General features: G+C 35.2%; 1 pseudogene; it reads right to left on the bottom strand.

Annotated features, from left to right (window-relative positions):
- Positions 1-15,621, bottom strand: part of LOC112303000 (large ribosomal subunit protein uL6 pseudogene) — a 68,097-nt pseudogene extending 52,476 nt beyond the window's left edge.
- Positions 15,622-16,102: the final 481 nt, after the last annotated feature.

The following is a 16,102-nucleotide window of genomic DNA, read 5'->3' as shown; positions in this document are numbered from 1 at the left end:
TTAAATATAGCAAGCAGTAGAGAGCACTATCTTACAAGAGCCCAGTCATCTTCGTTTCTTTCTTGTAAACTGTCCAGGAAGCTGTGCCCATTCACACATTCTGCAACCTGCATAATAGAATCCAGAGGATAAAGTAATTGAAGATGACTATAAATCATTAAATTTGAATATTTTCAAAACAAGTGCATTAATAAAGGAATGATCATCAAACACATACACACAATTTCACATACACTTTTCCTGTTTATTCCTTCTCATCTATGGCCTATGTTGCACTTTTTAATTCCATAAAACCAAAAGTTAGGATCATAGAAAATTCCTCGAAGTAGAGAAGTGCAGAACAAAATTGCTCGAATATACGATTTAGATGATACTTGATAAATGAAGGGCTCTACATGATTCCCAGTGAAGAGTTTCTTTGAAGCAAAGAGAAAGTTTTGGTGGAATTTAAAATTTAAGTGGATGAAAATTAACTAAAAGTATCATTACTGGTTGAGTTCATATTTATACCCATAGAACAAAATAGTAATGCCTCTGGAGAAAAGAAATAGAAGAAATACCTTTATTATCTCAGAGATGGCAATGATTTCTTAAGCAGAATACAAAAAGTACTGACCATAAAGGAAAAATAGTGGCCAAATTAGATTATGATAAATTCAGAAATTTTAAAATAGTGAAGACAAGGCACATAGTGAGAGAAGAAACAATATTGTATGAGATATACACCATAAAGGACCCGTCCCTCGTGTGAGATAGTGTGTGTGTGTGTTGTATGTTTTCTTATGTGTTTCCTTATTTTGTGTATTTCATTTTTTTCTTAACTATGTGATATCTTGTTTTATAATTCTTTTTCCTCTACAGATATTTTAAACTTGTATTTTATTTATTTAAAATATCAAACTTCATTGTTTTATATTCCATGTCTAGTAATCACTATATCTGAGGTATTTTCATATATGCTATCTTTTGTGTCTAATTATCTTTAAAGGCATGATGCTTATATAATTTTGTGGGTATTTTGGACTTTGAATGAAAATTATTTCTTTCAGAGAATTATCTTTTACTGCTGCAAGATACTCAAGTCTTTGGAAATCAGAGATAACCTTATATGATGATACATTATGGCATAAAAAATTCTAGCTCCCCCCCAAAAAAAAATTAATGAGAGAGGAGATCTGTAGCCACAATTTCTCAAAAACTTTTTATGTTTTTTTTACCAACTCCACTCTTTCAGTCTTCTAGAAGTGGAGTTATCATGAGGAAGAAGTAGATTTCTTTATTTTTTTTCCTAATTTTGTGTCCCTTTGCATCTGCAGCTTATTAAAGATAGGTTTCCCATAATGGGTAGATCTTGAACCTTCATTCACCTACTTTCCTCTGAAGGTCAGTGGTCTAAAGCCTCAGTTTTCTCTGACCTTAAATTTTCCGCAGGGTGTAAGTTCATTGAGAGTTATTTTCTTATCTTTCTAGATACTTAGATTCTCTTAAATTTAGTTGGCAATTATCTCCTCTCCTTAAGTCTTTCACACTTTTAAGAAATTAGGGGGGGAAATTGCCAGATTTGAAAATTGTGTTAGCCGGAAATTTGTTCTGAGTAAATAGGCCACAATTCCCCCAAACAAATATCTTATAAAGGGTTTATTTGTCATACATACACCAACAACTAAAAATTAATTATGCAGAGGTAATGATAAAATGTAGTTTCAAATTTTCTTTTGGTAGAAAACTAAAAATATTCTTTAATGGTAGACCTAAACTCCCTGAATCCTAGCTATAAATTAATCCAAAATGTATAATTATTTTTTAGTTACTCCATTTAAATTGAACCTTAAGAAAATCCAGGTAAAAGAGTTAGTGTTTAATCACAAGATAATCAATTTGAGTAATATACTCATTTTATATAAATTAAAATTACTAATTTAATGACAAAAAATAATGTGTTTTCCAGGAACCTTGTTATTTAGGTTACATGTATTATAAAATAATAATAAATGGCAAAGATATGCCATTATTTCTTGAACAATTGAGACCAGTACTCAATGATAAACCATAATTAGTAAATAATAATAACTAGTTTAGAATTCTAAATAAAATACCTTAAAATCATAGACTTTATTCTTATAACTGAGTATGTGCAGAAACATACACACATATACACACAATTTCCTTTTATTTGACAAGGAAAACATTCATATTTTATTTATTATTTTATGTCCTTGATTAAAATTAAAAATTCAGATAAAATGCTCTTATTAAAAACATAGGCAGTAAAATATCGAACATTTCTCATAGCAATATTTTTTCTGATATATCTCCTTGGGCAAGGGAAATGAAAGAAAAAATAAACAAATGGCTCTACACCAAACTAAAAACTTTGTGCACAGCAAAGGAAACCATCAACAAAATGAAAAGACCATGTACTAAGTGGGAGAACATTTTCACATACATCTGATGGGGGGTTAATATCCAATTTTTATAAATTTATAAGAACTTACAAAACTTTACATCAAAAAAACACAAACAATCCAATAAAAAATGGGCAAAGGACCTGAATAGACACCTCTCAACAAGTACACAAACATGGCCTATAGGCTTATGCAAAGTTGCTCCACATCACTAACCATCAAAAATGCAAAGTAAAACCACCAGGAGATATCACCTCATACTGGTCAGAATGGCTATCATCAATAAATCAACAAACAACAAGTGTAAGCTATGATATGGAGAAAAGGCATTGCTGATGGGAATGCAGATTGATGCAGCCACTGTGGAAAGCAGTGTAGAATTACTTCAGAAATCACCCAGCGATTTCACTTCTGAGAATACACCCAAAGAAAACTGAAACACTAATTCAAAAGAAAATATGCACCCCTATGTTCACTGCAGCATTATTTACAAGAACCAAGATTTGAAAGCAGCCCAAGTATCAACAGACGAGTGCGTCAAAAAGCTCTGATGCGTTTACACAATAGAATACTACTCAGCCACAGCAAAGCAGGAAATCTTCCCCTGTTCAACAGCATGGACAGAGCGAGAGAACTAAGCCAGTCAGAGAAAGACAAGTACCATATGATTTCACTCATACGTGGAATCTAATAAACAAAATTAGCTAACAAGCAAAATAGTTATAGACTCTCAGAAGCAGGCGGATAGCTGTCTGGGGAAGGAATGGGGAGGCTAGGTAGGCAGGGATGGAGGCATTGAGCAAGAAATAGAAAAAAAAGGAGAAAACCTCATGGGCACAGACAACAGTGTGGTGATTGCTGAGGAAGAGGGAGTACAGGGAGGTGGAGGAGGGCGTGAGGGATAAGTGACGATGGACAGAGGCTTCACTCGGGGTGGCGAACACATAATACAGTGCACAGATGTGTTGTAGAATTGTGCACCCAAAACCTGTATAATTTTGTTAACCAGCATCACGCCAATAAATTCAGGAAAAATAAAAAACAATGAAGAAATAAATTAAAATAAACAAAAACTGATAATAATGACAGCAATAAGTAACCCAAATGGAAATTTTGGGAGAATTATAGTTATTGGTGTTTCATTTTTAAAGAAAGTTGAAAAAATTGATAAATGTGAGAGAAACTACATACCTCCCAACCCATTATATGGGAGTTATATTTTATTGGTGGAAATATTAGGGGAAAAGAATGACAAAGGGAAAGAAACTACTTTCTTTATTGAAGCTCTAATGCACATAAAGTATTTTACAGTACATCTAGGTAAAAGTAATAGCACCTACTGAGGTAGTATGTTTTTTAGAGCCAAGGGATTTTTCCCTTTTACAGGAAAAAAAGATTGTAAAACAATGTGAATTATTTTGGAGGCAATTCTCTTGATCCAAACACAGATCGTTTTATTCTTCCTAATTAAATATTTAAAGACTCCTGTGTGGTATTCCACTGTGGCTATTAAAGGAGGAGAGAACATAAGGCGCTCTTTATTGAAACTGAATAATGGACCATTGTTCTTTTTCTTTTTATCTGTTCCTAATGTATACCAGGCATTAAGTGATTGTGGTACTTTTATGAGAATATAAAAAGTTACATTTACCCTTTCTAAACCTCCAGTGCTTTGCTTGTCTCAAAAAAAAAAATGGATGGTTGTTTTTAAAATTGCAAATAAGTGTATAAAAAAGAAAATTCGAATTACACTGACTCCTTTATCTCAAGATCATTATAAATAAAATAATATCTTTTTCTGGGATTGATGTATTTATCTATGTACTTTCTCCGCAATGGTTAAATTCTTATATGTCGCAGTGCAACGCTTTTTTGTATCTTGTGATTACATGTCATGGGCTCTCTAAAATTGAAAATGTCGTTCTTTATTTTATTCTTTCATTAAACTAATATTTATTGAGTTCCTAGCATATGCCAGGAACTGTTATAATCCCCGGGAACGTAGACAAGAGCTAAACAGACAAAAATCTTTGCCATCAGAACAACTGCATTTCAGTGCCGGGGCGGGGGGAGGGCACGGGGAGGGGAACAGTGCACGCACATTTGCGTGGCCCTGAGCCTGAGTGCCTCCGGAAACTGTGTCCCTTCCGGGCCTTGCTCACGTCACCCTAATCCACACTCTAAATAACACAAACTCTGTGCTCCTGGGCCGGGCTAAAATTTCTTAGATATCGTGAGGACAGTACAGTCCATACAATGACATAGTGATACGTTGGACTTCACTGATTTAAAATATTCTGCTCTTCAAATAAGACAGTTAAGGGAATGATAAGAACAGCTGTAACTTGGATGATAATATTTGCAAATAATATGTCTCATAAATGGCATGTAAAGCACTCTCAAAACTCAGTAATTAAAAATAGGCCAAAAGGACTTAAACAGACACTTTACCAAAAAGACATATGATGGCAAGTACGGACAGTAAACCGTGCTCCATGTTACCAGCATTAGGGGAATAGAAGTTAAGCCACAGTGAAATACAACTATACACTTATAAGAACGACTGTGATGAGAAAGATCGACTTACCAATTATTGTCAAGGATGTGTAGGCACTACAACTTTCATACAACGCTAAAGACAGCGTGAAGTAGCACAACTACTTTAGATGTGACTGCATGTGATTTTCTTCAGGTAGGAGTATTTACTGCATAACAAACCACCACAAAATAGTGATTTAGAACTATATTATTGGGATTTCATTTCTCACTTCTACGTTTTGTTTTCTGTATTTTACATAGCGATGGAACAGAATTGCCCTGACCACTCTCTCCATTAAAGACCTTTAAGATCATCTCAGTCAAGGAATGCCCACCATCACGTATTCACGTACACACTGCCAGCTCCTTTTCCATAATATGGAGGTCTGACTTCTGGAATAGCAGTCATGTTAGATTCAGTCAAGTATTTTTTCTAAAATAAGCATGCTTCTTTTATCACACCAAGAGTTTATTTTTTTCTCTTTCAGTTTTATTGAGATCTAATTGGCATACTTTACTGCTTAAGGTGTAAGTCATAATGATTTGATTTTCATATCCTGAAAAGCGATTACCATAGTAACTTTAGTCAACGTCCACCACCTCATAGTTACCAAAAACAAAAAAGAAAAATGTCTTTTTCCCTTTGTGATGAGAACTTTTAGGATCTGCTTTTTAAAAGCAACTTTCAAATATACCCCACAGCAGTGCTGACTATAGTGATAGTGTCTGAAGCAGACGGTTCTGGTTTAGGCCCCCGTGTGGCTGGGCGACCTTGAATGGTATCATTTATGTGCTTGGTGTTTGGCATGCTGGAGGGTCTAGGGGGCTTGGCTTGCAAGTTGTTTCTCCTCCAAATGGTTGCTCTCCAATGGCTTTAAATATTATTTTTAATATCATTTCCATACTTGTTATGAGCTGTAATCTTAATCCAATATAAATTTCTCTGGCATCCTAAAATTAGATATTCCATACCAAACATTAAAAAAATGCAATTTTAGTATATAGATATTGGCACTTTCGTTTCTATTTTCCATGTGTTTGAACCTTGCTTTTATATTTTCCATCTCTATTATTTTCTGTGAAGCAAAGAGTTGCTCAACTAGATTTTCCAGCTCAATAATTTGTTTTTGGTTTTGCCACATTTTTGAGTTATTTAAAATGTATATTTTAATACTTTGTTTCCATGTGACTATTCATATTTGTAAATACTAACTCCATGACCTAAAGAGCTTCCTTTCACCTATTGGAATTCTGTTGGGCATGTCACCTTCTTTTTAACAGTGATTGTACTCCTCAATTACCTAATTGTTTTTCCATTCGTTCATTTCCCTTGATGTGATCAGCCACTTGAGCAGTTAATATGCACCTGAGAAGAGTGGTGGATGCCCAGGTCCCTCCTTATGGCCTTTTGGTGAATTTTAGTTGATGAGTGGCTTAGAGGAGACAGCCTCAGTGCCACAGCCTGGCCCGCGCACCTCCAAGGACAGCACACCACATCCTGCCTCATACCCTCAGCCTAGGCCCTGCTTTTATTCAAAAGCTGTTTTTCTTTTCCCATCTCTTGCTGGTACTGCAGGAGATTCTGATAAGGCAGGCACTCATGTTTAGAGATGTGTCTATTTCTCAGTTTTGATAACTGAATCTCTTCTTCACTGCCTTTTTCCTGCCTTTTTATTTCTTCCCAAGGATAACCCTCATCTTGAAATTATTTTTATTGAGATATAGTTGCCATCTAACATTATATATTAATTTCAGATATACAACATAATGGTTCTATATTTGTATTTTGTGAAATATCACAATAACTGTACTTAACTTCCATCACCTTACATAGTTACAATATTTTACTCATGATAAGAACTTTTAAGGTCTACTTAGCTAGTTTCAAATACGCAGTACAGTATTATCAACTATAGTCAGTATGCTCTATATTACATCCTCATAACATTTATTTTATAACTAAGAGATTGTACCTTTTGACCACCTTCCAAAATCATTATTAATGTATCATATTTATATACTTCTCTGTGGCTCTTGTGTCACCTCCAGAGGTGGGTTTGGAACAAAAGACTGTTAGCAGCCCCAACGGTAGTTTACTACTTGACATCTATTAAAAATATACATCGCTGATAGGCTCTACTTGAATGGCACAATCATCTTTATTTCTCATCATGGTCACAGGTTCAGTTAAATAATGATAAGTACAAGCTGACACTATGTTAAATTATATTGGGTTTCCAATGTTACTTATAATCTTGATTTTTGAACTTTAGCATGCTTTATAATTACATAGATGATAGATGACGTGCTCAAATACATATGCCCAAGCTTAATACCAGAGTTGCTGATCCTGAACATCTGGGGTGGAGCCAGAGAATTTGCACTTCTGAGAAGTTCCCAGGCTCTGCTACTGCCGCTGTACTGTTGCTGTAAAATAATGAGGTGAGCCTTGGATACTTACTTTAGCATAACAGAAAGGCAGCTTCATCCGAGGTCAAGGTTTACTTACTGCCAGCCAGGTAACTTTCAAAACTTTTTATTATTCTCTTAGTATTCCCTGAAAGATTTCAGACTGTTTTTACCATAGCCAGTATTATATGTCTGCATACAAAAACCTGTACACAAATCCTTCACATGAAAATTCTGTTGGCAGGCACTCCCTGTATTAGATTTCTCCAGAAATAAAATAAAACATTTTATATATGTTATATATATATATACACATACATATATACATATAGGAATATGTGTGTGCATACACATATATATGTGTGTGTGTGTATGAGGGAGAGAGAGAAGGTGACAGGCAGAGATCAATTTTGAGGAATTGTTTTACATGATTTGGGGAGCTGGCAAGTTCAAGATGTGCAGGGCTGGCCAGCAGGTGAGACAATCTGGCAAGAGTTGATGTTGCTGTCATGAGTTGAAGGTACTCTAGGGGGCAGAATTCTTTCCTCATAGGGGGACCTCAGTATTTTTAAGGTCTTTGGATGAAACCTACCCACTTTACACAGGATAATCTGCTTTACTCAAAGTCTACTGATCTAAATGTTGATCACATCTGAAAAGCACTTTCACAGCAGCATCGAGGCTAGTATTTGCCCAAAAATCAGGTGCCACACCATAGCTTAGTTGGCACATGAAATTCCACTTGCCATTGAGCTTGACATATTCAGTGATGAACTCCAGCAGGAGACCTGAGGTGGGAAACCTGAGGTCAGGGAATGAGCTTTTTTGTTTCCTACTGGATTTGTTGTCATAGACTTCAGCCTCCTGCCGTGGACTCTCTGTACAGGAGACTGTGTCTGTGCACTTCCACTAACGACTCTCCTTTGCTCTCACACATTCCGACAGTGGGGTCCTAACAGACTTTCCCTCCCACCTCTTACTACTTGGATGATAGCGTGCTGTTCTTTATAATTTACCTGAACTTTTCTCATATCTTTGAACATAGCCCATGTATTAAACTCTCCGCAAATTACCCAATGTGATTATGCCCTGTTGTCCTTCTACAACTGAACAGACAGACAAACTATGGGACTGGAAAGGTGTGGACTGCTCCTGCGGATGCTCTAATCTCTTGTAGCAAAACTATTGATGTTTCTTCCACTTTTAACGAATGTCCTTTTCACTTAGAGACTTCAACTGTTCAAAATGATTTTCAGTTTTACTCTTGAAACCCCTTGTTTGCAAGGGTATTATTTCTCAATTATCCATCGACTGTTAACACCACAAAACAGGATTGATATGTTGAACTACAACAAATACTGAAATTGAGCTGTATAATATGATAGAAAATAGAAAATAATCTTCACTATCAAACTGCTTCAATCATATCTGGCTTTGTTGGAAGAAAAAGAAAAAAAGACTCCCTTCAGGTCAGCAGTTGGTGTGGTGGAAATATGGTGCTTTTATTCACTTTTCCCCACATATATCATTTGACTCTTTTAAATTGTACATATATTGAGTCTGGCCTTGTGTGATAGGATTGGGGCAGCCAGCACTGCACCGGTACTTTTTTTAAAGATCGGAGCAACATTCTGCACTCCGGCTTGTGCTCAGCTCACCTCTCCTCGCCATCCCTGCCATGTGACACAGCCTGCCTTCTTGCCCAGGGGCCAGACTGTCAGTGGACCGGATTTTCACAAGACTTGGGGAGTGACAGGAACAATAATGTGTGGACTTCCCATACAGTGTGGGTTAAAGTTGGTAACATGACGCATTAAAGCTATATAGAAAGGGTAATTCTCTATATGAACATCCCTCTGAAGACACACAAGTTATTTATTGTTTTTCCAAATAAAGTGTTTTGAACCAATTTGCCTAGAGGGTCATAAGAATTTTATGATTATTCACTGAACTTATTTTAATAATACCTATATAAAATTATCTCTACTGGCTGTAATATAATTTAACAGCAATTATTCTTGTTTCATATAGTTAGGTCTCCTCTAGAGATTAATGAATGATCCCTAATAATTACTTATTTATAAATCTAAATGATGATCTTTTAATATAAACATAGAATAAATATTTATGACTATGTGAATTGATTTGCTAAAGGTGTCATAACAAAATACAACAGACTGTGTGGCATAAACAACAGAAATGTTTAAGTTCTAAGGCGGCTATAGTCCAAGATCAAGGTGCGCAGCTTGGTTTCTCTGAGGCCTCGCTGAGGCTTGTCCTCCTGTGTCCTCTGTGTGCGCACACCCCGGTGTCTCTTTGTGTGTCCGAATTTCCTCTCTTAGTAAGGGCATCAGTTAGAGTGAATTAGGACCAACCAAATGACCTCATTAATTTTAATTACTTCTTTAAAGACTCTGTTTCCAAAGAGAGTCATATTATGAACTACTGGGCATTAGGCCTTCCAACCCATAGTTTTGGGGGTACACTAATTAGCCCCAAAACCTATGTACCAGGGAAAATAAGAATATATGCTCATTTGTGCAAAGTAGTGCAAAAAAGATGGAAGAAAAATTAATGGATATTTCCCACAAGGGTGTGTAGCAATGGGTGACAATGGGGCATAAGAGAAGGAATATAGAGAGATGACACGTACCTGAGTTTATCTTTCTGTACAGTGCTCACATTTGGTGGCAAATTAATGTTTCATATAGAGATAGATAGATAAATAGATAGATAGATAGATAGAAAGATAACAGATAGATAGATTATATATATATATATATATATATATAGATGATAGATAGATAAATAGAAGAAGATAGATACATTTAATACATAACGGAACCACCCGTAATGGAGGGGGAAAAACGTAAAATGAAAGACAAATAGAAATGATCTATATTTCAAATGACTAATATGTTTTATATATATACTGATGTTCATATGCATTTATTCATCTGTACATCTACTTATGGCATGTATTCATTAGCAGGACTTCCCATAACATTAATACATGATATTCTTTTTATTTTTTGAATCCTTAGCTGAGGATTCATTTATTGATTTTAGAGAGAGAGAGAGGGAGAGAAAGGGAGAAATTAAAATTAACATCAATGTTAGAAATGTTGATCTGTTGCTTCCTGCACATGCACCGACTGGGGATCAAACCCAAAATCTAAGTATGTGCTTTCACTAGGAATTGAACTGCAAAATTTTGGTGTATGGGAGAACATTCCACCCAAAGAAGCAATTTGGCCAGAGCAAGACATTTTTTATGGATGTTATATAATTTAACATATTTGTTTTTCATATTTCCCATAAATATGTTTTCTCAGATCTTAGTTGATTCTTATTTTTGCTTAAAAGTGCTTATAAGCTATTATATATTTATACAATTAAATTTCTTTTTACTTTTATTATTCTTCCATTATTCTAAGTATGGCAAATCCTCTCCCGTATGAGGACAGATGCACATTCAGTAATATTTGCATTTATATATTGGTGCTGATACACCCTTAAATTTTATGTATATTTATGTTTCCGTATTTTTATTTTGAACATATTGCCATTATTTCTGTCAATCACAATGGCCAATACTGGCCATATTTGAATGCTATACAATATTTTTATAAAATATATGTTTGTATATATATACACACTTATTTTTAAAATAAAACATGCTAAAATATTTACATTTCATTAAAATTGTAGTGCTTGATCATAGATTCTTTATTTGATTCTTTGACTCCATATTTGATTCTTATTTGACTCTATTTTTTCTGAACAATATCATGGAGAGAAAACATTTACAAAAACATGAACTTTTTTTACTGTATGAAAAAAAATTCAAGAGCTACTCAGACATTTTTTGATTTATTATAACATTTCTTTTTGAAAAGTAATTCTGTGTAAGAATAGATTGCAGTGGAATCTATAAAACTTGAAGTGGATTTTAAATGATTTGACAAATTTAAACAATATATTAGCAGAAACACGTAAAATATTTTTGTTTTTTCTGGTTGTAATTGTTTCATTGAGAGACTCAGGGGTAGAAATATATTTCTTTATAAAACACTGGTTGTTAAGATATTCCCATATTTAGGCTCAGAATATTGAAGAAGTAGAAGGAGTAATTGTCTATATAAACTTATCCCTTTGAAGAGTTCTCCTGTTTGCCATGAGAACAGATGGACTGGGACATGTACCTTTACAAATATCTGGGGATTTGTACAGCTATGAATATAAACTGAGCTCCATAAGCATCCTGTCTACAACTCAAGCAGAAATCATTTCTTTCAGCACTGCACCAAAGTGAATATCACTTATATATTAATGTTTGGTCCTGTCCTTTTTCCTCTGCAATAAACTATTGAATGATTTTCATTAAGTTAGTATAAATAAGGTATTTTTATCTTGGAGGACCAAGAGACCAGATATTTTGTTAATCTTTTTCTGTTGTCTATACGTGTGTGTATTTGTATGTGTGGTGAAATCAGTTGCATTCAAAAATTGTCCACACTCACAAGATATTGTGGACATTTGGCAAAATATATTATCCTTTCAACCAGGTATAAAAGTCCATTATTTTAAAACCAATATTCTAATATACCCATCACACTCATCAGATCTTATTCAACTCATATAATCTATCACATATGCAAACATATTTTGTATCTAATTACATCTGCAGATGACTTAGTATTTGCACGTAATAATGAAAACAATACCATTAGTAATAAATCTAAATAAAAAGTCTTGTTGAAAATTGTCGGGGGGCTTTACGCGGCCCCCCAGGTTCCGCCACGGACGAAGAAAAAGACTACCAAGACATGATCTGCTTGGGGAGGAAAGGTGGCCGCTTCTCTCAAGGGGAGAAGGGCCCAGAGCCTCTCTCTCCAGGGGCTTTTATTAGGTTCATTCGCATAGGAATACAGATAAAGCTCATCAGTCATTGTCAGCCAGTAAGGGTTAAACAATACAAGATTTACAGAGAACTCTGAGGGCTTAGTCTGAGCTACAGACAATCAGCTAGAGGGCCATAAAACTTTAGGCGCCAGACTCATCTCAGGTCTGGATCCTTATCTCTTAAACTGAGGGTACAAATTAAGTAGGTTTCACAGGAATGCATGTATTTTTCTTAGGCCTGATTCCCCAGGGAATCCGCCCCTCCCAGCACAGGACTGCACTGCCCTCTGTTATTGCTTCAGGCTTAAGTCAGGCAAGGGAAGTAAGACAGCCAAGAGATTAGGAGACTTCTTGCCGACAGAATGAGGACTCAGGCTATTTCAAAGCCGAGGGGCGAGGGTCCATCACCCCCTTTTTCCACAGCCCCCCGAGTCCTTCCCTGCGGGCCTCTTCCGTAACCAGAGCCTGTCTTAGGTTGATCCTCCCTTGAGGATTCTTACCCATCATTGGCTAACTGGCCAAGCTCAGGGCCAAGCAGGGTGAAGTAGGCAGAGGTGGTACACCTGCCAGGGAGACAAACTTTGTCTCCTTAGTGGCTTATGGTCCCAACTCTGACTCAGCCTTAACCATGAGGGGTTACAGCCTCTGAAACCAGGCAGGGCAGTTCTCAACAGAAAATGTAAGTGTTTTGATCCTAAAATATTTTAAACCATGTGTCTTGATTTCTGGAAAGACAGTAGAGCTTTAGGTTGTGACTAACATTTGAAACCTCAGTTTGTATCCCTCTTTATTTAAATTATTGATTGATTTTAGAGAAAGATAAGGAGAGAGAAACATCAATTTACTGTTCCATTTATTTATTCATTCATTGGTTGTCTTATATATACTCTGAGTAGGGATTAAACCTTCAACCTTGGCTTATGGGGTCGATACTCTAACCAACTGAGCTGCCAGGCCAGGGCCTATATCCTTCTTTTGACATTTAATACACTGACACCTTCATCAAGTATCTCATTTTGAATAACATTACTCTGGTATTTGTTAGATATGGAATGACAAGCATAATATGTAATACCTCAAAATTTTAGTTTTTATCTCAAAATGTAGGGATATATAAAGCAAATGCATAGAGAAGAAGGACAATGAGGATATTACAAATTTTTATTGCCCTGGACTCAATTTGGATTCTACATTAATAGTGGTTATAAAGCTGAAGAGAAGCACTAAAGGAAAGAGTAGAGAAAAAAAGATGTATATTACTTAGATAGATGAAATGTAGCTAAGAAATAAATCATTTACAGAATTGCTGAATCTTCTAGACATTTTCATTTTGATAGCAGTGCTATTTTTTTTCTTTGGACATTTGGAGAAGACAATATGTATAGTACAGCAAATAGGTTTGAAATGAATTTTGCTGTTTTTTATTTAGTAAAAAAAAAGGTAGTTGTCAACTGTTTTAGGTGATTGTCTTATTTCCTTCTTTTAAATGAATCTTCCCTTAGCTACAGAGAACACTGTATCTTCTATCAATCACCTCGGAGATACTTGGAAGTTTGCATCCATGACTATTTAATATATTGTCAGTAAGATGCCAACCAAGGTTGCAGTTGGCATAGAGCGTAAGCATAAACAATTGTATTTTTTAAAACATAAACTATCAAAAAAAAAAAAACACATAAACTATCATCACTATCAATCTAGCTTGGAAATGACACAAGCAATTTTGCATCTTAGAAAGTTAACTGCATCGGCAGAGAAAAGGAAGATGAAAGGAAAGTCTTACTAGAGAAAAGTTTTACTTGTCAGTTGTGATCGAGGTGCAATATAGTGATTTGAACTCAGGGAAAAGCAATAGAAATGGAAATAACAAAATAAATTAAAGAGAGGTTAAAGGGAACGTTTTGACAGAATAGAGTGACAGAGTTTCAAGTGTGTGAGGCACATTTGGCCGTATTTCTGAATGGGAAGATCAAGGTGACAAAATGAAATAGAAAATACAGGAGCTGGAGTGGTCTTGTAGACTCGATGATTATTTCTGTTTGGACACACTAAATTTTGAAGAACATGTTTCTAGACACTTGGAAATTTCCCCCCAGAAGTTTTTGTCTTGTCTCCCATTTAGCATCACTATTTACATAGATCTTCTTTCCTTTTTACTCAATTCCTCCACCTCCTAAATGCCCTCTGCCCTGAGCTGTCAGCCTGCTCTCTGTCAGTCTCTTTCTATTTTGCTGGTTAGTTTGGTTTGTTCGTTAGATTCCACATATGGGAGAAATTACATGGTATTGAGATACTTGTATTTCTCTGACTGCTTGATTTCACTTAGCATAATGTTCTCCAGGTCATCCATGTTGTCACGAAGGGTAAAATTTTCTTCTTTTTTGTGCCCAAGTAGTATTCCATTGTGTATATGTACCATTGTTATTTTATCTGCTCTTCTATGGATGGACACTTGGGCTGCTTCCAGGTCTTGGACATTGGTATTTGTAGGAGGGAGGGGAATATAAAGGGGCTTAATGGTAATGGGAAAATGCAATAAAAATAAAATAAAATACTTACATGGATGTTTAAATTTGGGGGCTGAATTTTATTTAAGAAAAAGGATGTAAACCCATATATGTTAAAACTAATTAACTTTTCATATATACAAGGGATATATAAATATATTCTACATGCTCTTATATCTTATTCACTTTTAAATAATATCTATTTATACCATTTCAATCATACAATTATTTTTGTCTAGTTTTTTTAAGTACTAGTTCTCTCATGTTGCATAACTATCACTCTCCCATCTGCCATAACTGGATCCTCTATCAACCACTCCAGCAAAGTCAGTAACATTAATTATACTTAACTTAGTTACAGTGTCACTTTTAATTGGCTCCCAAAATTGGTAAACATTTCAGGCAGATCATGTCCCTAAGCCTATGATAATTCCTGATTTGTATTTGTTCACCATTTAGCTTCTGCTGCTACTTCACTTTCAACACTTTCCAGTAGTCATAATTAAATTTAAAATATTATTATCATAAATACATTCAGTTTTGATACTAGAAACAGTAGCAGCATCCTAAAACAAATGATTGGTTCTCCATAATGTCACTAAATGTAAGAATTTTAAACCTCTTACAAAATTGCTAAACATGTTATCAATGACCATCAAGCACCTCAAATTTAACCAGTCCAAGAAAAGAAGATATTACCCGTCCCTGGACACGTCTCCTGCACACCCAGGCCTCTGCTGCCAGCCACTCTTGTCAGAAGGAACCTGTGATGTAGCAGCAATATTGACAAAACCTGGGTCAAAGGCATCCAGCACACATCCATTAGCGTTTATGGCTTTTTTCTGGATTTGCTTCATATTTTCAATGTTTATAGAGTGTGTTAACATAGTTAAGCATTTAACTCTTTATGTTTGTATTTATGCATTCTTATTCTCTTAGAAAATTCAGTAGATTTTTAGAAAAGAGCCCTGGAAATGTATTCATGCAAATTTTTCCCAAGAAGTTATACAAGATTTACATTTTTAATTTCTATATATTTACCAAGGTACGTAGTTTTTCAATTAATAATGTTGTTTGCTTGGTGTACACTCACGTAATAAACAATAATGTTGGCTTTTCCAATGTGTATTTCATTTATGTTTCTTTATTTCCTTTAATTTATCCATTAAATGGTCACAACTAAATCCTCATAAATTTTATGTTAACGTCTTGTGTTTAATTCTGCTGCCTTTAAACAAAACTGGACTAGAGGGATTCTAGGAACAAGAGTGCAAGCTCCCGAAGCTTCTCAGTGAAATCAGTGAAGCAGAGACTCTTTCCACATGACTGCTCTACCGT

The sequence above is a fragment of the Desmodus rotundus genome, chromosome 5 (genome assembly GCF_022682495.2).
Source record: "Desmodus rotundus isolate HL8 chromosome 5, HLdesRot8A.1, whole genome shotgun sequence".
NCBI lineage: Eukaryota > Metazoa > Chordata > Mammalia > Chiroptera > Phyllostomidae > Desmodus > Desmodus rotundus.
This window is presented reverse-complemented; position numbering and strand designations above follow the sequence as displayed.